The sequence below is a fragment of the Pristiophorus japonicus genome, chromosome 1, assembly GCF_044704955.1.
Source record: "Pristiophorus japonicus isolate sPriJap1 chromosome 1, sPriJap1.hap1, whole genome shotgun sequence".
In the NCBI taxonomy this organism is placed as follows: Eukaryota; Metazoa; Chordata; class Chondrichthyes; family Pristiophoridae; genus Pristiophorus; species Pristiophorus japonicus.
In genome coordinates, this window is record NC_091977.1 from 77,793,465 (window position 1) to 77,817,367 (window position 23,903).

The following is a 23,903-nucleotide window of genomic DNA, read 5'->3' on the forward strand; positions in this document are numbered from 1 at the left end:
CAAAAATGGAGTCGTTGTTGCAACCAGGGGCGTTGTACACCAGCTCCCCTCTCCCGGGCGGTAATGCTCCGTGCCCTGCCTAAACCGGCTCCAAAAACCCTGGCGGGGTGCTGGAAGCTGACCGCCCGCCCAGAAGAGCTTACCGCCACCATTACCGCCCCTCCGGGGTGAAAACAGAGGCGGCAACACGCTTAAAATTCAGCCCTTAGCTCTTTATCGTGAATTCTGTACCTTTATGATCTGCAGCAGCTGTACAGCATGAGCATGCAGGAAGTTATATTTTAACATTAATCTTAACTGTTATGTATGTAAACTTTACTAGTGTGTAAGACTTGCCACCAGGGGTCATACCTGTTGAAGACCCAAGGGGCACCTGCACAGCCCGGGCAAGCAAGTATAAAAGGCAGTCTACCATCCTGCTTCCTCACTTTGGAGTTACATTAAAGAGACCAAGGTCACAACAGTTTGAGCTTACAGTATACAGTCTTGTGGAGTTATTCAGAACATAACAACTGGCGACGAGTAACAGATCATGAACTTTCACGCGGTTATGGCTGCCTTTGGTATTCTTGAGAGATTTGTTGAGGGTGATGATTGGGAAGCCTTCATTGAGCATCTTGACCAATATTTCGTGGCCAACGAGCTGGATACGGAAGATATCGCAGTCAAGCACAGGGCGATTCTCCTCATCGTTTGTGGGTCCACGATATATGGCCTCGTCAAAAATCTGCTAGCACCAACGAAACCAATGGACAAGACATATGCAGAGTTGTGCACGCTGGCTCGGGAACACTTCAAGCCGAAGGAAAGCATCTTAATGGCCAGGTATCGCTTTTACACGCACCATCGCTCTGAGGGCCAGAACGTGGCGAGCTATGTCGCCGACCTAAGACACCTTGCGGGAGTGTGTGAATTTGCTGGATTTTTGGGGGCAAATGTTGCGGGACTTTTTCGTGCTTGGAATCGGCCACGAGGTCATTCTTCGCAAACTGCTGTCTGCTGAATCCCCAGATCTGAGCAAGGCCATCACGATAGCCCAGGCTTTCATGTCCACAAACGATAGCACTAAACAGATATCTTTGCAGCATCAAAGCTCAAGTACTGTGCATAAAATAACGCCTTCAGCAGGCACAACAGTACATGGCAGGGCCTACACGCCCGCAGAGGTCAGATCTAGGATGACTCAGAGTCCGCTGTGGGCGTGAATGCGAATCCATTAACACCATGTTGGTGTTACAGGGGCAATCATAGAGCCCATCAATGTCGATTCAAGTACAACGTGTGCAAAGGCTGTGGAACAATGGGACACCTCCAGTGAATGTACAAACATATGAGCCAGAAGGCTTTTGAGAAACTGCGGCGCAACAAGGAACAAACGCCAAAATTAAGCCCGATTCACACAAAGCTGCGCACTTACACCAAAGAGCTCATATCAGTCATTGGCAGTGCAGCATATGATGGAACTGTGCATGATTTATCACGAAGGATTGTACCAGGCGATGGCTTAACGTTGTCCGGCAGAAGCTGCCTATGAAAGATCCAATGGAACTGGGACAACATCAAAGCACTGTCTTCCGTGGAGGATGCCTTGTGTGCCCAAGTGCTGAACAAATTCCCGTCGTTATTTGAGCCAGGCATCGGCAACTTCACAGGCGCCAAAGTGCAGATCCATCTAGTCCCTGATGCACGGCCTGTTCATCACAAGGGCCGAGTGGTTCCATATATGATGCAAGAGAAAGTCGAGATCAAGCTGTACAGACTTCAACAAGAGGGAATCATATCACCAGTCAAGTTCAACGAGTGAGCCAGTCCAACTGTTCCGATGTTGAAAAGCGATGGGACGGTCAGAATCTGCGTGGACTACAAGGTAATGATCAATCGAGTCTCGTTACAGACCAGTACCCACTACACAAACCGGATGACCTGTTTGCAATGCTAACAGGGGGAAGGTCATTTACCAAGCTAGATTTAACCTCTGCTTACATGAAATAGGAGGTAGCTGATCCTTCAAAAAAATTGACGTGCATCAACACGCACAAAGGACTGTTTATATACCACAGATGCCCTTTTGGGATTCGCTCGGCTGCGGCCATCTTCCAGAGGAACATGGTGAGTCTGCTGAAATTGGTTCCGTGCACTGTGGTGTTTCAAGACGACATCCTGATCACTGGTCGCAACACCACTGAAGATTTGCACAAACTGGAAGAGGTTCTCAAGCGACTGGACAGAGTGGGACTCAGGCCAAAATGCTCCAAGTGTGTTTTCCTTACGCCAGAGGTCAAATTTGGGGGGAGAAAGGTTGCGGCGGACAGCATCAGACCCATGGACTCCAAGACGGAGGCCATCAAGACTGCACCCAGACCACAGAATGTGATGGAGCTGTGTTCAGTCCTGGGACTCCTCAACTATTTTGGTAACTTTCTACCCGGGGTGAGCACTTCGCTGGAACCTTTGCTTTTATTGCTACGCAAGGGTGATAGAAAACATAGAAAAATAGGTGCAGGAGTAGGCCATTCGAGCCTGCACTGCCATTCAATGGGATCATGGCTGATCATTCCTTCAGTACCCCATTCCTGCTTTCTCTCCATACCCCTTGATGCCCTTAACCGTAAGAGCCATATCTAACTCCCTCTTGAATATATGCAGTGAACTGGCATCAACAACTCTCTGCGGCAGGGAATTCCACAGGTTAACAACTCTCTGAGTGAAGAAGTTTCTCCTCATCTCAGTCCTAAATGGCCTACCCCTTATCCTAAGACTATGACCCCTGATTCTGGACTTCCCCAACATCGGGAACATTCTTCCCGCATCTAACTTGTCCAGTTCAGTCAGAATTTTATATGTTTCGATGAGATCCCCTCTCATCCTTCTAAACTCCAGTGTATAAAGGCCCAGTTGACCCAGTCTCCCCTCATATGTCAGTCCAGCCATCCCTGGAATCAGTCTGGTGAACCTTCGCTGCACTCCCTCAATAGCATGAATGTCCTTCCTCAGACGAGGAGACCAAAACTGAACACAATATTCTAGGTGAGGCCTCACTAAGGCCCTGTACAACTGCAGTAAGACCTTCCTGCTTCTATATTCAAATTCCCTAGCTATGAAGACCAACATACCATTTGCCTTCTTCACCGCCTGCTGTACCTTCATGCTCACTTTCAGTGACTGATGAACCATGACACCCAGGTCTCGTTGCACCTCCCCTTTTCCTAATCTGCCGCCATTCAGATAATATTCTGCCTTCGTGTTTTTGCCCCCAAAATTGATAACCTCACATTTATCCACATTATACTGCATCTGCCATGCATGTGCCCACTCACCTAACCTGTCCAAGTCACCCTGCAGCCTCTTAGCGTCCTCCTCACAGCTCACACCGCCACCCAGTTTAGTGTCATCTGCAAACTTGGAGATATTACACTCTATTCCTTCATCCAAATCGTTAATGTATATTGTAAATAGCTCGGGTCCCAGCACTAAGCCCTGCGGCACTCCACTAGTCACTGCCTGCCATTCTGAAAAGGTCCCGTTTATCCCGACTCTCTGCTTCCTGTCTGCCAACCAGTTCTCTATCCACATCAGTACATTACCCCCAATACCATGTGCTTTGACTTTGCACACCAATCTCTTGTGCGGTACCTTGACAAAAGCCTTCTGAAAGTCCAAATACATCACATCCACTGGTTCTCCCTTGTCCACTCTGCTAGCTACATCCTCAAAAAATTCCAGAAGATTCGTCAAGCATGAATTCCCTTTCATAAATCCATGCTGACTTGATTCGATCCTGTCACCGCTTTCCAAATGCGCTGCTATTTCGTCCTTCATGATCGATTCCAACATTTTCCCCACTACTGATGTCAAGCTAACTGGTCTATACTTACCCGTTTTCTCTCTCCCTTCTTTTTTAAAAAGTGGTGTTACATTAGTTACCCTCCAGTCCATAGGAACTGATCCAGAGTCGATAGACTGTTGGAAAATGATCACCAATGCATCCACTATTTCTAGGGCCACTTCCTTGAGTACTCTGGGATGCAGACTATCAGGCCCCAGGGATTTATCGGCCTTCAATCCCATCAATTTCCCTAATATAATTTCCCGCCTAATAAGGATATCTTTCAGTTCCTCCTTCTCACTAGACCAACTGTTCCCTAGTATCTTCAGAAGGTTATTTGTATCTTCCTTCGTGAAGACAGAACCAAAGTATTGGTTCAATTTGTCTGCCATTTCTTTGTTCCCCATTATAATTTCACCTGAATCCGACTGCAAGGGACCTACGTTTGTCTTTACTAATCTTTTTCTCTTCACATATTTATAGAAGCTTTTGCAGTCAGTGATGAATGGGTTTGGGGTAAATCTGAAGAGACAGCCTTTAATAAGGCCAGAAACCTGCTTTGTTTTAACAAGTTTCTTGTATTGTATGACCTGTGTAAACATTTAGTACTAGCTTGTGATGCATCTTCATATGGGGTTGGTTGTGTGTTACGGCAAGCTAATGTGTCAGGCAAACTACAATCGGTTGCATATGTGTTCAGAATTTTATCTAAGGCTGAAAGAGCTTACAGTATGGTTGAGAAAGAAGCATTAGCATGCAAATACGGGGTTAAGAAATTGCACCAATACCTATTTGAACTCCGGTTCGAGCTCGAAACTGACCACAAACCGCTCATTTCGCTGTTCTCAGAAAGCAAAGGTATTACCACCAATGCTTCGTCCCGCATCCAAAGATGGACATTAATGTTATCTGCATATGACTATGTAATCCGCCACAGACCTGGCACTGAGAACTGTGCGGATGCCCTCAGTCGGCTACCATTGCCCACCACCGGGGTGGAAATGGCGCAACCCGCAGACTTGCTTCTTGTAATGGATGCTTTTGAGAGCGAGGGATCACCCTTCACGGCTTGCCAGATCAGAACCTGGACTAGCCAGGACCCTGTGCTATCACTAGTAAAAAGCTGTATCCTTAATGGGAGCTGGTCTTAAGTCCCAGGGGAAATGCAAAACGAAATTAAGCTGTTTTACCGACGCAAGGACGAAATGTCCATCCATTCGGATTGTCTCCTATGGGGGAATTGCATGGTTTTGCCAAAAAAAGGCAGGAAAATGTTTATATGCGACCTACACAGTACCTACCCAGGCATAGTCATGATGAAGGCTATCGCCAAGTCGCACGTTTGGTGGCCCGGCATTGACTCGGAATTGGAGTCATGCCTACACCAATGTAACACTTGCTCACAGTTGAGCAATGTACCAAAGGAGGCCACACTGAGTCTGTGGTCATGGCCCTCCAAACCATGGTCCAGGGTCCACATAGATTTTGCTGGCCCCTTTCTAGGAAAGATGTTCCTTGTAGCAGTGGATGCTTACTCTAAATGGATAGAATGTATAATAATGTCATCATGTACGTCCACTGCCACCATTGAAAGCCTCTGAGCCATGTTCGCCACCCATGGTTTGCCCGACGTCCTTGTTAGTGACAATGGACCATGTTTCACCAGCTCGGAATTCAACGAGTTCATGACCCGCACTGGCATCAAGCATGTCAAGCCTGCCCCGTTTAAGCCCGCATCCAATGGTCAAGTGGAATGGGCAGTCCAAACTATCAAGCAGAGCTTGAAATGCGTGATGGACGCTTCCCTGCAGACCCGGTTATCTCGGGTTCTGCTCAGCTACTGGACATGATCCCGCTCACTTACTAATATTTCCCCTGCACAATTGTTAATGAAGAGAGCACTCAAAGCCAGGCTCTCCTTAGTCCACCCAGATCTCAATGATCATGTAGAAACCCGGCATCACCGGCATAACGTGTACCACGATCGTGCGGCTGTACTGCGTGACATTGAGATTAATGACCCTGTGTTTGTTCTTCATTACGGTCATGGTCCCAAATGGACTGCTGGCACTGTTTTAGCCAAGGAGGGAATAGAGTGTTGTCAAACTTTTGAATGGACAAACATGCAGAAAGCATTTGGATCAGACCAAACTGCGATTCACTGACAACCAAGAACAGTTTGAAGAGGACATTACTATCCTTGATCCACCAACACACACCCAAACAGCAACCGACCTCGCGGTCAACCACGAGGATGAACCCACCTTGCCCGACAGTCCGATCAGACCAGCCACGTGCAGTGCAGCAATGATCCGACCAACTCACCCATGCCTGGACTTCAACCCAGGCGATCAACTCGGGAACATAGAGCTCCGGATCGCCTCAACTTGTAAATAACTTGTATCTAAGACTTTGCGGGGAGTGATGTTATGTATGTAAACTTTGCCAGTGTGTAAGACTTGCCACCAGAGGGTGCACCTGTTGGAGCCCCAAGAGTCACCTGCACACCCTGGGCAAGCAGGTATAAAAGGCAGTCTACCATGCTGCTTCCTCACTCTGGAGTTACATTAAAAAGACCAAGGTCACAACAGTTTGAGCTTACAGTATATAGTCTTGTGGAGTAATTCTGAACATAACATTAACAACTTCTGCATTTTTGAACTTCAGACATCGGAAGTTGGGATAGCTTGAATGCCAATAAAGACATTTTGAAATGAGGGAATTTGAGAGGCTATGAAGGAAATCTCTCTTGGACTATTATGGAAATGGTCACTTTGGCTAGATTTTCTTTTGACTAGATGGCATTGTGGCAGACAACATTGGAAAATTAGGCAGGGATTATTACAATGGATCCTCATGTATTTTTGGGGAGAGGGATAAACTAGGAAACTACAGGCTAGTCAGTCTAACATTGGTGGTGGGGAAGTTATTGGAAACCATTATCAGGGACAAAATAAACTTTTATTTGGAAAAGAATGGGTTGATCAAGGAGAGCCAGCATGGATTTGTTAAAGAGAAATCTTGTCTGACTAGCTTGATTGAATTCTTTGATAAGGTAACAGAGAAGGTTGATCAAGGTAGTGCCGTAGATGTTGTATATATGAACTTTTGAAAGGCTTATTAAGAAGATGGAAGCCATTAAGGGGAAAATGGTGATTATGGATACAAAATTGGCTCAGTGACAGGAAGCAAAGGCTGGTGGTGGATGAATGCTTTTCAGACTGAGAGGTGGTTTGCAGTGTTCCCCAAGGGTTTGTTTTGGGTCCATTCCTCTTTTCAATTTTTAGAAATGACCTAAACTCTGGTGTAGGGAGCAACATTATAAAGTTTTAAGATGATTCAAAACTTGGCAAAGTAGTAGATAGTGATGAGAAAAAGAAAGAAAGACTTGCACTTATGACCACCAGACTTTCCAAAGCGCATTACAGCCAATTAAGTACTTTTTGAAGTATAGTCACTGTTGTAATGTAGGAAGCATGATACAGCAAGCTCCGTCAAACAGCACTGTGATAATGACCAGATAATCTGTTTTAATGATGTTGATTGAGGGATAGATATTGGCCAGGACACTGAGGATAACTTCCCTGATCTTCTTCGAAATAGTGCCATGGGATTTTTTTAAATTCTCATTCGAAAGACAGCACCTCCAATAGTGCAGCACTCTCTCAGTACTGTACTGGAGTGTCAACCTAGATTTTTGTGCTCATGTCTCTGGAATGGGACTTGAACTTGCAACCTTCTGACTCAGAGGTGAGGGTGCTACCAACTGAGCAACAGTTGACATGTATAGTTATAGGCTTGTGACAGGATGATGAAATTGGAAGTAGCATGGCAGATGTAGTTCAGTTCGGAGAAGCGTGAAGTGATGCACCTTGGAAGGACTAATATGGAAAGACAGTATACTATAAATGGCACGATTTTGAAAAGTGTAGATGAGCAGAGAAATTTTCATGTCAATATACACAAATCCTTAAAGTTAGCAGGGAAAGGTGATAAGGTGGTTAAACTGCATATTGGCTCCTTGGGTTTATAAATAGAGGAATCAAAAAGAGTATGTTTATAAATTTATAAGTTCTCATCATCATCATCGACAGTCCCTCAGAATCGAGGAAGATTTGCTTCCACTCTTAGCATGAGTTCTTAGGTGGCTGTACAGTCCAATACGAAAGCCACAGACTCTGTCACAAGTGGGACAAATAGTCATTGAAGGAAGGGGTGGGTGGGACTGGTTTGCTGCAAGCTCTTTCTGCTGTCTGCGCTTGATTTCTGCATGCTCTCGACGATGAGACTCGAGGTGCTCAGCGCCCTCCCGGATGCATTTCCTTCACTTAGGGCGGTCTTTGGCAAGGGACTCCCAGGTGTCAGTGGGGATGTTGCACTTTATCAGGGAGGCTTTGAGGGTGTCCTTGTAACGTTTCCGCTGCCCTCCTTTGGCTCGTTTGTCGTGAAGGAGCTCCGAGTAGAGCGCTTGCTTTGGGAGTGTCGTGTCCGGCATGCGAATTATGTGGCCTGCCCAGCAGAGCTGATCAAGTGTGGTCAGTGCTTCAGTGCTGGGGATGTTGGCCTGGACGAGGACGCTAACGTTGGTGCGTCTGTCCTCCCAGGGGATGTGTAGGATCTTGCGGAGGCATCGTTGGTGGTATGTCTCCAGTGACTTGAGGAGTCTACTGTACATGGTCCATGTTTCTGAACCATACAGGAGGGCGGGTATTACTACAGCCCTGTAGACCATGAGCTTAGTGGCCGTTTTGAGAGCCTGGTCTTCAAACGCTCTTTTCCTCAGGCGGCCGAAGGCTGCACTGGCGCACTGGAGGCGGTGTTGGATCTCGTCGTCAATGCCTGCTCTTGTTGATAGACCAGGTCTAAGACCACATCAACCTCTGTCGTTGAACTACAGTACGTGGATGATGCCTGCATCTGCGCACATACAGGGGCTGAACTCCAGGACATAGTCGACGTATTTACTGAGGCATACAAAAGCATGGGCCTTACGCTAAACATCAGTAAGACAGAGATCCTCCATCAGCCTGTCCTCACTGCACAGCACTGCCACCCAGTCATCAAGATCCACGGCGCAGCCCTGGACAACATGGACCACCTCCTTTATCTCGGGAGCCTCCTATCATTTATAAATCACTGGTCAGCTAGAGTATTGTGGACAATTCTGGTCACCACACTTTAGGAAAGTTGTAAAGTCCTTACAAAGAACATAAGAACATAAGAACATAACAAATTGGAGCAGGAGTAGGCCATACGGCCCCTCGAACCTGCTCCGCCATTTAATATGATCATGACTGATCCGATTATGGACTCAGCTCCACTTCCCTGCCTGTTCCCCATAACCCCTTATTCCCTTATCGGTTAAGAAACTGTCTATCTCTGTCTTAAAATTATTCAATGACCCAACTTCCACAGCTCACTGAGGCAACGAATTCCACAGATTTCCAACCCTCTGAGAGAAGAAATTCCTCCTCATCTCAGTTTTAAATGGGCTTCCCCTTATTCTAAGATTATGCCCTCTAGTTCTAGTCTCCCCTATCAGCGGAAACATCCTCCCTGCATCCCCCTTGTCAAGCCCCCTCATAATCTTATACGTTTCGATAAGATCACCTCTCATTCTTCTGAATTCCAATGAGTAGAGGACCAACCTCCTCAACCGTTCCTCATAAGTCAACCCCCTCATCTCCGGAATCAACTTAATAAACCTTTTCTGAACTGCCTCCAAAGCAAGTATATCCTTTTGTAAATATGGAAACCAAAATTGAATGCAGTATTCCAGGTGTGGCCTCACCTATACCCCGTATAACTGTAGCAAGACTTCCCTGCTTTTATACTCCATCCCTGAAGAGATCGCAAAGTTTCTGATTAAAGAATGGACTCAGTCTAGAATATTTCATGGCTTTTATGGGGTCACCCTGTGCAGATATGTGAAAAAGCTGGTTTTGTTAAAGCTCCAGAGACCGCATAGCAGTTAGCTGTGACAAAAGAACTGTCAGTCATCCATTGACAAAAGAGTTGTTAGCCAGGAAGGGGGACTACTGACAAAGACACTCTAATATGCAAAAGCACTTCTCACCTCCATCTCAGAAGGAAAGCAGAACAATGAACCCACTAGCCTGGCCAGCCAAAGAGGAACCGGATTTTTCCCACGACAAAGACTGAGAAAGATGCCCAGATTTAGGGCCATCAGTCCAATACACATGGGTTGGATGTCCCATCACTGACTAAGTACCCGTGCTTGGAAACAAAGGGATTTTAAAGATTGGCGGGAAGATAGGGGTAGCAAAACTCCCATAAAAACACGGTCTTTCCACTTTATTTTTAGCTTGGAGCTTGGAGTGAAGTTTGGAGCTTGCAGCTTGTATCCAGAGAGAGTTCTCTCTCCCTCTCACTCTCACTCCACCAAGATAGATGTACCAGAGGAAGAGGCCGCAGTACGGCAGAAGAAGCCACCGAGACTGAAAACCAGCAGGCAGTGACTTCCCACAGCTGAGCTGAGCAAGGAAACCGGTTGTGTGTGGTGGTGAGCATGGTCACGAGTGTCCCAATCTGGGTGAGACTAAGGGCTCAGGGTTTTCTCAAAAGTGAAGCTTTTCAGGGCTATTCTGGGGAGGAAGCTCCGACTGGGTAATCCACGAGGGAATTACTTCATGTTACTAGGTCTCATTTCTGTACTGTATGTATGTTATTTGTAACCTGGATTTTATTCTCCACAGAGACAGTGATTTCGTTCAGTAGTGCATGTTTTAGCCAGTGTATGTTAGACCAAATAAATATAAGTACGATTTTTCACCGAAGCATTCCTATCCGTGACTCATTTCATTTACACTCTGAATAATAATTCCCGGTTCTAGAACTTTCATAAGGTGGGGGCGATTCGAACCGTCTGTTTAGCAATGAGGCTAGTATCAAAACCGCTTACATCCCCTTTGCAACAAAGGCCAAGATTCCATTGGCTTTCCTGATCACTTGCTGTACCTGTATACTAACCTTTTGTGTTTCATGCACAAGTACCCCCAGGTCCCGCTGTACTGCAGCACTTTGCAATTTTTCTCCATTTAAATAATAACTTGCTCTTTGATTTTTTTTCTGCCGAAGTGCTTGACCTCACACTTCCCAACATTATACACTATCTGCCAAATTTTTGCCCACTCACTTAGCCTGTCTATGTCCTTTTGCAAGTTTTTTGTGTGCTCCTCACACATTGCTTTTCGTCCCATCTTTGTATCGTCAGCAAACTTGGCTACGTTACACTCAAGTCATCCAAGTCATTAATATAGATTGTAAATAGTTGGGGTCCCAGCACTGATCCCTGCGGCATCCCACTAGTTACTGATTGCCAACCCGAGAATGAACCATTTATCCCGACTCTCTGCTTTCTCTTAGTTAGCCAATCTTCTATCCACGCTAATATATTACCCCAACCCCATGAACATTTATCTTGTGCAGTAACCTTTTATGTGGCATCTTGTGCAGAGGAGGTTTACCAGGACGTTACCAGGGAAGAGGGACTTCGGTTATGAGGAGATGTTGCAAAATTTAGGACTGTTCTCCTTGGAACAGAGAAGGTTAAATTTGGCAGATGGAGTATAATGTTGGAAAGTGTGAGGTCATGCACTTTGGCAGAAAAAATTAAAGAGCAAGTTCGTATTTAAATGGAGAAAAATTGCAAAGTGCTGCAGTACAGCGGGACCTGGAGGTCCTGGTGCATGAAACACAAAAGGTTAGTATGCAGGTACAGCAAGTGATCAGGAAGGGCAATAGAATCTTGGCCTTTATTGCAAAGGGGATTGAGTATAAAAGCAGAGAAATCTTGCTAGTTATACAAGGTATTGGTAAGGCCACACCTGGAATACTGCGTACAGTATTGGTTTCCATATTTAAGAAAGGGTATACTTGCTTTGGAGGCAGTTCAAATAAGGTTCACTAGGTTGATTCCGGAGATGAGGGGATTGACTTATGAGGAAAGGTTGAGGAGATTGGGCCTCTATATACTCTATCTCACTTGCTCTACCTGCATACTAACCTTTTGTGTTTCATGCATTGGAATTCAGAAGAATGAGAGGTGATCTTATCGAAACGTATAAGATTATGAGGGGCCTTGACAAGGTAGATGAAGAGAGGATGTTTCCACTGATAGGAGAGACTAGAACTAGGGGGCATAATCTTAGAATAAGGGGAAGCCCATTTAAAACTGAGATGAGGAGGAATTTCTTCTCTCAGAGGGTTGTAAATCAGTGAAATTCGCTGCCTCAGAGACCTGTGGAAGCTGCGTCATTGAATAAATTTAAAAACGAGATAGACAGTTTCTTAACCGATAAGGGAATAAGGGGTTATGGGGAGCGGGCAGAGAAGTAGACCTGAATCCATGATCGGATCAGCCATGATCATATTAAATGGCGGAGCAGGCTCGAGGGGCTGTATGGCTGTATGGCCTGCTCCTATTCCTTATGTTCTTATGTTCTTATATTAAGAGATGTCCTAATAGAGGTTTTTAAGATGTTGAGAGGTTTTGATAGAGTAGAAGGAGAAAAATGTTTCCCTCTGGCAAGTGAGTTAATAACTAGAGGTCATAGATTTAAAATCATTGGCAAAATATGTCATTGCCACACTGAGTTACATTAGAGATTTACTGCCCTGGCTGCCCCCTAACTCTGTGACTGCGCATTACATTTGAATGTCATTCTCTCCTCTGATCCAAACAGGACCTCATAGAATGGTTACAGCATGGAAGAAGGCCATTCAGGCCATTGAGCTGCCTTCCTCATTCTCATTTGGATCAGTAGCATTTCCAATGATACCTCTGAAAACTTATGGGTCTGTGCCCTTCAGCAGATCTCTCAGGCAATGATGCCACAATTCTCATTCTTGCTTGATCCTCGATGATTTTTTGGCCTTTAAGCTGCAGCAGGCATTTAAATTCTGCAGCAACACACAGCCTCCCTCACCACAGCCACCCTTCCCACCCTACGTCCCCACCATTGGCAAACTCTAAATTGGTGACAGAAGGAAGTATTATCCAGAAGCCCAACACTTTTTAGTGGAGGTTGTTGACTCAGTTATGTACAGATACATTAAGAGTTTACCTGCTGACAAAGCCAAGAGTCATGTCTAGGCTGTGGCAATTAGTGTATGCCAGCGAGAAAAAGTGATCCAGCTATTAGTATTTTCACAACATACGTTCACGTAAATGAGACCGACCCCAGAAAATTCAGCAGGGTTCAGTTGGGTGGGCGGAGAGTCCCATTGGTTAGAAAAACCTAAGCTCTCCTGTAGGCACTGTACCACCAGGTATATTAGATGTCTTGATCCTTACTCTATCATGAAGAGTGCTTATTAAACCTATTTTCCATTTGGCAGTCGCACGGGCAACAATGACTCCGTGTGCGTGGGCTAGGGTAATCAAAGCAAGGCAATTAGTGGAATTTGCAGTCTCCCCCAATTTTTGACAAAGCTGCCCTTGTCACTGTATAGAATTTAAGCAGGATTCAACAAAGAATAGTATCAGGGACGGGGCAATAGGAGAAAGGATGCATTGTCAATATGAAGTGCTTCCACTTTTTAAGACTCACAGCTGAAGTTATTTAAAAAAAAAATCAAGATCTCCTGCCTGTTAGAAGAAATTATTGATTTACAGCACCGCATTTCGCAGCAATTTTTAAAGAAATCTCTTCAAAGACACAGCTGGAGTTTTCCTCAGTTTGGAGGAAACTCGAGTGAAATGTTTTCACAGCAACTGGGAGAGGTGAATTGTTAAAATTCAACCAACAGTGAAGCCAGTAGCAGGCATTAATTCACCTGTATCATGTGTAAATAACAATATTCAAATAAAGCCCACACCAGCTGCTAACTCGAATGATTCAGCAGCAGAGGTGTGCTAACTATTTTGGTATTGTTATAATGGCCTGGGGCGGGGCGGGGGGGGGGGGGGGGGCAGGAGGGGGGTGGTGAATTTTCAACTGCTGGCTGCCAATTTCTCACATGAAAAACATGAACCTTCTCTGAACTGCCTTCTATGCAAGTATATTTAAATATACTGTTACACTGTCTCTGCTCATCAAAGCTATATAGTGCAGATAAAATAGACCTGAAAAAGATAAGAAACATCTCAGACATAATCTCAGGATTGATAGTTCTTCAGTCAAAAGCAAATTGAAGTCTCTTTGTAGCATGTACTGTGTATCAAACAATGACCCGAGAACACAACTCAGAATGTGCCTGTAACCTAGACATGGTGACAGCTGGCAGGTGAAAATTGGGGCGGGATCGGGGGAGTACTGCGGCCATCCCATTGGCAACCAAGGACCCAGGAGGGCCTGTTAATGTGTGAGCAGCACACCTGCCTGTTTAAATATGCAAATCCGGGTTCTATGCCTGTTCTGTGACCCCATTTGCAACTTTCAGCTACAGATGGGCAGAGTGTCCTTTACTACCAACATTACAATCAGATTTTCTTATTATGAATATTGAAATAAATTAGTAAACCAAATAATTAAAAGAGTCAACTAAAACAAGGATAATAAGGCCTTCATTTGGTAGCAGAAGCTGAGGAACTACTGTTGATGATATTAGCAGATTAAATAATATGTTGTTATGACACTCTTGTCTAATTTTTAGCGGAGGTTGTTAACTCCTATAAATACAGATGCATAAAGTGCTAGAAATTCAGCAGGTTTGTGCCCATTTTACCGCCATGGCGGAGAGTAAAAAAGTAACTTTTGGGGCACTAAACGTGGCGCACGAAATTTAACGCCCGGGCGGAAAATTCAGCAGTGGTTTTGCGCCGCTAATAAAAATGATCGCCCGCCCATTTTTTTTAGCGTTTTTATGACGTCAATCGGCATGCAATGCTCCGCCATCGCTGTGAGTGGAAAATTCGACGATTTTGCCATTTTTACCCACCGCCCAAAAACACGCCCCAAAAAAATCAAGTCTTGCAAGGTCGGATCCACAGTACACCCAGCACTAATGATGCCATCTTGAAAAACTGAGCAGACGTTCAGTGCATAAAAGGATTTGGAGGGAAGGCAGCGTTTTATACTTGAGGTTTTTGTGAGTTTATATTTCCTTTTTAAGGCTATTTACGGACATTTAAAAGAAGGGGGCTATAATATCTCTGCCATTATTGCTGGCTGCTTTTTTCTATGCAGCATCAAGCTCGAAGAAGGCTTATTCAAGAGCATCAAAGAGCTCGCAGATGTATGGGGAGGAGGCCTTACCCCCCACGAGTTTACAGGGAACAGCATTAATATCTGCACAGTGCATTAGAAGGCTGCGCTTCCGAAAAGAGGTGGTCACAGAGATATGCCAGCTTATAAAGGCAGACCTAGAGCCTACCAGCGCCAACAGGACTGCACTGTCCCTCGAAGTAAAGGTGACTGAGGCCTTCTATGCCTTCTATGCCTTCAGCTCCTTTCAGGCATCAGCAGGGGCCATATGCTCCATCTCGCGGTTCGCTACACATTGCTGCATTCGCCAGGTGACTACTGCACTGTATGCACACAGGATGGACTTTATAAAGTTCCCAATGACCAAGGAGGCACAGAATGAGAGGCTATAGGTTTTGCATGAATTGCTGGCTTCCACAAGGTTCAGGCTGCCATTGACTGTATGCACATTGCCCTGCGAGCACCATTAGAGGATCCAGAGGTTTACAGAAACCAAAAGGGATTCCACTCCCTGAACGTACAAATAGTTTGCGACCGTACTCAGCGCATCATGGCTGTAAATGCCCAGTTTCCAGGGAGCATCCATGATGCTTTCATCTTGTGTGAGAGCACTGTCTCATGCCTGTTTGAGCATCAGCCACAAGGCCAGAGCTGGATGCTGGGGGACAAAGGTTACAGCCTCGCCACCTGGCTCTTGACCCCCCCTCCGGAAGCCTCAGACAAAAGCCGAGCAACGCTATAATGACAGCCATATAGCCACATGTAACATCATCGAAAAGACAATTGGAGTGCGCAAGCAGGGCTTTTGATGCTTGGACCACTCTGGAGACAGCCTGCAATACTCCCCTCAGCAGGTCGCTGAGTTCATTGTGCTGCATGCTACACAACTTAGCCATCATGAGGGGACAGGGTTTGCCACAGGGGACTGCAAGACCACTAAAGGAGAGAGGGGAGGAGGAGATGGGGTGGAGGTAGAGGAGGAGGAGGAGGATGAGGAGCAGGAGGAGGAGGAGGCGGAGGACAACGACGAGGACGAGGAGGAGGATGGACCCATGCCACCACCACCACCACAGGGGAGGCCTTGTGGAGCATTTGCCACTGCAAAAGCCTTACATCAGCAGCTCATAATTCAACGCTTTGCTTGAACCATGAACGGCATGTTTCACCATTGCCTGCCCACTCTATCCCACCATGTTGACTATTCCCCTCTTATTCTGCAAAAAAAAAGAATGGTTAAGGTGAACAAGAGAATTTATAAGCCATTTGAAATTTATGAAACATTTGTACATTTTTGAAACTTTGTAAACTTTAATTTTGAAACTTAAATAAAGTTTTCACTTGAACACAATTTGTAAACTTTAAAAACTTTTATAAAATAACCAAAACAGGAAAACAATATTAAAGCAGCAACAAAACAACAACAAAACAACAAAATAACAACAATCCCTGTAACAAATGTCTTTTAACTGCGGGCACCTTTCCCCCGCTCATCCAAACCCCGCCCCCCCCCCCAACCCGCTTCTTGCCCCTACCCCTACCCGCGTTGGGACCAAGACGGTGTACAGCAAGGCACGCAGAGCACTGCTGTTGTTGGGGGAGAGACAATGGAGACACCATTGGACCCTCTGGAGAAGCTTTTGCTCGGCCTCACACTCACAGCTGCTGTCGGTCTGGGTGGTATGACACTGGCGACTGCAGTGCCAAAAGTCGAGACCATCAATTGTCGCAGGGCATTGAGCCTTGGTATTCGACTAGGTCGCAGCTACAATCTGCGAAATGCCCTCCCTCATGTCCACAGATAGTGCCGCAATGTTGCCGGAAATGCCACCCAGAGCCTGGAGGAGCTGTCAGCTGAGCTCGATGCTCTCCCTTGCTAGTCCCACCATATCCAGGTGTGCGAATGCCTGTCTTTCAGCAGACCGGCTTTGCCGACTCAACCTCTGAAGAGACGGCATACAGGGTTCAACCCTGAAGGTGCGTTGCTGCACACGATTTGGACCTGCTGCCTCGGATTGGACGAAGCCTGTGAATGTGGCTTCCTCCAAAGAACTTGTGGCCACAGCTAAAAGACAGGCTGACTGCATGTCCCCTCCACCCCCAACACTACCACCACCACCCGCAACAGCTTCATCATCTTGTTCTTCCCGTGAAGGGTCCTCAGCATGGCCCACATCTGCCTCCTCAACCAACACAGGCTGAGGTGGAGGCTTCGATAGGAGGATGTGGTGCCTCAGAATCATCATCTGCAAAACAGAAAACAACAGCAGCAGGGGAGGGGGCGGGGTGACATGAGTTCGGTCACATAGCGCAGGGTAATTTGAAGAGCCACCACTACTGCATTATATGTCGTCGAGAGACATTGCATCACATTACTCGAACCCGAGTCCACAGACAATACATAACATTGCCCCAACCTTAGTCTACAGACACTGCATCACATTGCCCCTAACCCTAGCCTACAGACACTGCATCACATTGCCCCAACCCTAGTCACAGACACTACATCACATTTCCCCAACCCTAGTCCACATCACATTGCCCGATCCCTAGCCTACAAACATTGCATCACATTGCTCCAACCCTAGTCTACAGACACTACATCACATTGCCCCTAACCCGAGTCCACAGACACTGCATCACATTGCTCCAACCCTAGTCTACAGACACTGCATCACATTGCCCCTAACCCTAGTCTACAGACACTACATCACATTGCCCCTAACCCTAGTCTACAGACACTGCATCACATTGCTCCAACCCTAGTCTACAGACACTACATCACATTGCCCCTAACCCTAGTCTACAGACACTGCATCACATTGCTCCAACCCTAGTCTACAGACACTGCATCACATTGCCCCTAACCCTAGTCTACAGACACTACATCACATTGCCCCTAACCCTAGTCTACAGACACTGCATCACATTGCTCCAACCCTAGTCTACAGACACTACATCACATTTCCCCAACCCTAGTCCACATTCATTACCTGAACCCTAGCCTACAGACATTGCATCACATTGTCCCAACCCTAGTCCACAGACACGATGGGCTAGAACCCCCAAAAATGGGCGTTATTTCCGGTGTAGGCGGTAAAAAAGGATTTTCAGATCACCGGCTTCTCGTCCATTCTCAAAACACCTAGTTTACATTTTTGAAAATGGGCGTTACCGCAAGCGATATCAAATGGGCGGTAGCGTTAAATTTTGCTGACCTTCTGCCGTAAAGTATCGCCGTCCTTAGCAGCGGCATGGCAACGCTCGATTCCTGCATTCAGAAGGTCAAGGGTCATTATGACATGCACAAAAGAGGAGGCAGAGAGAGAGGGAGCTCAGAGGCACTGAAAGAATTTGTGACTGTGGTGTCTGGCTGTTGTGGGAGGCACGGCGGAGATTCACCAGCAGCAAAAAGCCTACTAAGCACCAAGAACATAGAAACATAGAAAATAGGTGCAGGAGTAGGCCATTTGGCCCTTCTAGCCTGCACCGCCATTCAATGAGTTCATGGCTGAACATTTAACTTCAGTACCCCATTCCTGCTTTCTCGCCATACCCCTTGGTACCGAGTTTTTGTCCAACAAATAACATGTAAAATGGATGGAATGGAGGAGACCCTGGAGCTAGTAACCAGGAACACTGGTGGCAGAGGGCTCACAGTGGTCCTAGATCGCCGCAATGCACCCTAAGGTGGCGCACTCCCATTGCCAACCACACATGAGAACCAGCAGCAACATCTTGCTTATGGCTCGGAGCATGCTCCCACCTCGGGACCATCCTCTTCCATATCTGTCCAAGCAGCGCTTCGGCTGTCAACCCCTCCCCCACAATGAAGCATCACCTGAGGAGCACCTCGGCCAGGTGGCTTGGAGTCAGGAAGGGAAGGGGTAGAGGTGGGAAGGAGAAGCGGGGGGGTGGGGAGGGCTGGTTTGTACAGAAATACTGATGATTTCAGACTAATGTTCGATTTAAATGTTTTTTATTTTACAAAACCTTGCAGCTCATTGGCTCAGATAGCTGCACCATTACACGCTGGTGATTCCTTACCATCAAAGGGTATAATCACACTTAACTTCAATCAACATAAACTTTAACTGTCACCAAGGTGATGCCCACCATTGATGTATGACCTGCACACACAGCAGTGTGTCAGCCTTGGAAATAATACCAACGTTCTTTCAGGCAAAGCGATCATTGATGAGCTCCTGATGTAAGGCTCTTGCAGCTATCATGCCAGCATGGGCCCTTTCATGTGGTCTCCAGAGGGGTAGGGGCATGGCTTCAGTATCAGCCTGATTGTCTGGGCCGATGTCAGCATCTGCTTCCTCATCCTCTTCTTCCTCTCTCTGGTGAGGTGGACTGTCAGACTCATCAGGCAATTCTTGTCCCCTCCTGATAGCCAAGTTGTGCAGCATAGAGCACACCATCACAAAATGAGCTACCTGCTCAGGGTGGTATTGGAACTTGCCTCCTGAGTGGTCCAGGCACCTGAAGCGCTGCTTCAGCATTCTAATGGTTTTCTCCAGGATATTGCGAGTTGCTCTGTGGCTCTTGTTGTATCGCCTCTCGACCTCGGTGTGGGTGTCATGCAAGGGGGTCATCAGCCAGGTGGTGAGGCCATATCCTTTGTCCAAAAGCATCCAGCATTGACCTTGTGGCTCATTGTTAAACAAGTCAGATACAGTGCTCGCACGCAGGATGTGCACATCATGGATGCTGCCGGAAATTGAGCATTCACTGCCAGCATATTTTGCGGTGGTCGACAACCAGCTGGACATTCAGCGAGTGGAATTCCTTGCAGTTCCTGAAAACCTTAGCATCCCGAAAAGGTGCCCGCATCGTGATGTGAGTACAGCCTATTGCTCCCTGCACCTTGGGGAAGTTTGCAATTTTGGACAAACCGAGAGCCATCTCACTCTGTACCTCCCTCGTCTTGGGAAGCTGATCAAGTCCCTCCTGTGTGCGTACAGAGCTTCAGTGACCTGTCTAAAGCAGTGATGTGTGGCATGCTGAGAAAGTCCGCAAATGTCGCCAACTGTGTCCTGAAAAGAATCCGAGGCATAGAACGACAGTGACTTTGACCTTAATGGACAGTGCAGTACTGATGGTGCTGGCAGGCTGCAGATCTGCCTTTATGAGCTGGCATACCTCAGTGAGAACCTCTTTGTGGAAGCGCAGTCTCCGAAGGCAGGTGGTGTCGGGTAAGTCGAAGTAAGAATGCTTCTCATTGTACTTGCGGGGGGTGTAATGTCTGGTCCTCCTCATCTGCCTGTCACTTCATTCATTGGGCACATAATGCAGTGCAGCGTTCCTTCGGCGATGTTGACTCTGCGGCATGTATTTGGTCACCAAGAGAGGATGAAAAAGGACAGGCCCCATTGCAGTAGCTATCTGTTTGCCACCGATTGAACACAAACAAGGAATGTCCCGATGAGCATACCTCTTCAATTCCAAATGGTCACAGTGTGGTCAAGGTGTTTTTTACAGATGTTCACATCAACTCCAATGATCTGCAGAGTACATCCGAATTCCGCCGAGGTTGAAGTACGTGTGATCTTCAACATGGCGTCCATAACACTGTAATTCATCACGGTTAGTTCCACTTTTTGTGCGTGGTTATTTGAGCGGGCGATATTGTGGGCGATATGTGTGCGAGGTGGTGAAATTGAGGATGGACGATCTCCATGGCTGATAGTTTGGGTAAAAATGCTCTTTATGACAAAAAACAGTTGCCGGGCGGTATTATTGAATCTTGGCGTTAAATCCGTGCGGAAAATAATGCTGGGCGATATTACCGGCCAAAATATTACCGCGCAAAAAAAGTGGGCAGGCGGTAATATTTTTTCTCACCGTTAAGCACATGGGGAAAGTAACGCTCAGCAATAAATTTCCAAAAAATGCCCGCCAGTTTCCATTTTGTGCCAAAATGAGCGATATATGGGCGTTATACATCATTTCAGCAGTAAAATGGGCATTAAGTGGGTGTTAAGATGCAAAAAAAAGTGGAGGTTCTAGCCCCACATCACATTGCCCCAACCCAGCCCGGGGATTTTACAGGACTTACCCTCAGTTTGGAACATGGGCTCAGCACCCCCATGGGTAGTTGACCTCCCAGAGGCACCAATGAGACCAGCCAATCGCTGCTCCAGGTCCGTCAATGGCATGGTTTGGGGTAGACTGCTGCCTGTGCGTCGCTGCTCACGGCAATTGTGGGACAACTTTTCCTGCAAAAATGACAATAGGGATGGATATCAGAGTGCCCTTCTGCTCTTGTGGCACACACAGATAGCCATCAAAGCACTTATAGTGTGCTTTTAATACAGTCATCTGTTTAATGGCCCTGGCAGTTGCACGTTTTTCATGAGGAAGACATCGACGTGCAGAAACATCTTTTAAACTGTCAAAAAGCAGTCTAACTAATGTGTAGCAATCATTCATGGCAAATAAGGTGCAACACTAAGCCTACATATAGCAACATTTCAGATTTACAATTGAAGTAATCAAGGAGTGCATCAATAAAAATATTACTTACTCTCACGATCCTGCAATGGTCATTCCACTTTTTCCTGCATTGCTTGTGGTCCTTGCGCATGTCATCAACTGAGAAGACCTCCTCAGCAATAGAGGTCCAAAATCTCTTTACAACGGGTGTGGGGTGGGTTTACTTTGACCCCTCCTATTAAACTCCCCCATCTACTTTCAATTGCTGTGATCAGTGCTTTATTAGCATCAGAACTAAATTTCTTGACCCTCTGCCTGCTATAATCACCCTGCATCTTCGTTGTGTGTGAAAAATGACAGATTGGGACCTGGGTGTACTACGCATCTGTGGGTGTACCCTGAAAGCTGACCAGAATCGCGGGGGGGAAAAAAATCAGAAGAAAAAAGTCGGCGGGAAAAAAATTTGCACATGCGCAGAAAGTCAGTTTTTTTCAGATCGGTGAATTCGGCTCCGGCGCACAAATGCAGTCGTGCAAGGCCGGATTTACCGCTACTGCTATCACTGGTAACCATTTGCCGAATTTTGCGACGTCCAGCGATAGCAGTATTCCAGTGCTAAAAAAAAAGCCGCGATTATTACCCAAAAAACAGCGATAGCTCAATTTTCTGAATTTCTAGCCCAAAGTGTTTACCTGCTAACACTGACATGAATCATTTCCAAGCTGTAGCAAATAATGTATGTCAGCTGGAAAAAGTTGGCTAGTTGTTAATACTTTAACAACATACTTTTAAAGAATATTTTGTCGTGCACTGGAAGCATCAATTCATTTGCAATCTTGCCCATTTCAAATCATTAGAACAGACGTTAGTTGCCTCACTGCTAACCATTTTTTTTCTAAATTGCACGGCTCAACAGATACTTATTGATCATTCCTGTATGTTCACATCAAAAATATCAAGATCAAGCTTTTTTTATTTTTGTTTGTGTAGAGTTGTCCGTATTAACAGATGAGTTGCTGCTCCTTAGTAATGAACTTGTGTGTCTGGGCGACATGGGGAATGCTAAAGATGTTTTAACAAGATCAGATCAAAAAGTGATCAAAAAGATTGGAGTTTTAAAACTAATCTTTACATTTCCACTAAGAGTTTTGAAGTGTAAAACTTTTTTTGGTCCAGTGAGTTGCAATTATTAATCTTTGGTATGAACAGTTTTAGTTTTGAATCTGTAGTCAGATTCTGTTTACTCTTTCTGTATTTTTTTATGTGCACAGGTCTCAGTGGTCAGAGTGCTGTGTTGCACAAGCAATCATTGATCTGAACACCACAATTTTCCTGGAAATAGAAACATAGAAACATGGAAATAGGTGCAGGAGTAGGCCATTCGGCCCTTCGAGCCTGCACCGCCATTCAATGAGTTCATGGCTGAACATGTAACTTCAGTACCCCATTCCTGCTTTCTCGCCATACCCCTTGATCCCCCTAGTAGTAAGGACTACATCTAACTCCTTTCTGAATATATTTAGTGAATTGGCCTCAACAACTTTCTGTGGTAGAGAATTCCACAAGTTCACCACTCTCTGGGTGAAGAAATTTCTCCTCATCTCGGTCCTAATCTCCTCATCTCAGTCCTAAAATCTTCTAAAACAGGATGGAACCAGCGGGCAGTGGTGGAGTATTTCAAGCTCCTATACATTTTCTTTCAGTCTCCACTGTGCGGAAAGTATGGTGGGGCCACAAATCTGCAATCCATCTGCCCCACCTCCAACTTGTGTCAATGCAGAGGAAGGAATGTGAGTTAATTAGGCTGGGACCTGGATTGCCAGGAACATGGGACATTATAACAGAGGTTCGCTGCTGTTCATGGCCAATGTTGTTCAACTTACAGTTCATAATTTTCCTTTTCTCCTTTACCTCCGCCTCCATTACCAAGTTTAAGTGGGGTGCCTGATATAGTTCTGATACAAACAAACGCATTTTACTGAAAGACAAAAGCATTATAATATATAGGCCCTAAATTTCCTCGATGTCAGTTAGACCATTCTTATATTGTTGTTGCATTGGAAAGTTTTGCCTTTCACCAACAGAGGAAGGTTACACACATGTTTCCTGTGGTAAACATATTTGGTGCAGCTCTGACTTGGCTGTAGAAGCTGTGTAAGCTGCAGAGTCCTCCCCAAGAAACTTCTGTACAATAATGATATTATGCTTTAAAAACACTCCTGGTAAAAACAGAACATTGTCGAACAGTATGTCGAACAAATAGTTTAGCTGACAATTTCCACCAAATCACTTGTCGGTATTTCTCACCCATAACAACAGTGCAGATTGGCACCATCATGCCTGATATGTATGAATAAAGAATCTGACTGAATGCTGTGAGCTCAAAGCATTCTTTTATTGCAGGCTCCAGAGTGCCTCTCCAGCCTGTGAGGCCACCTTAAGTACCTGTGCTCCCAAGGGATTATGGGATC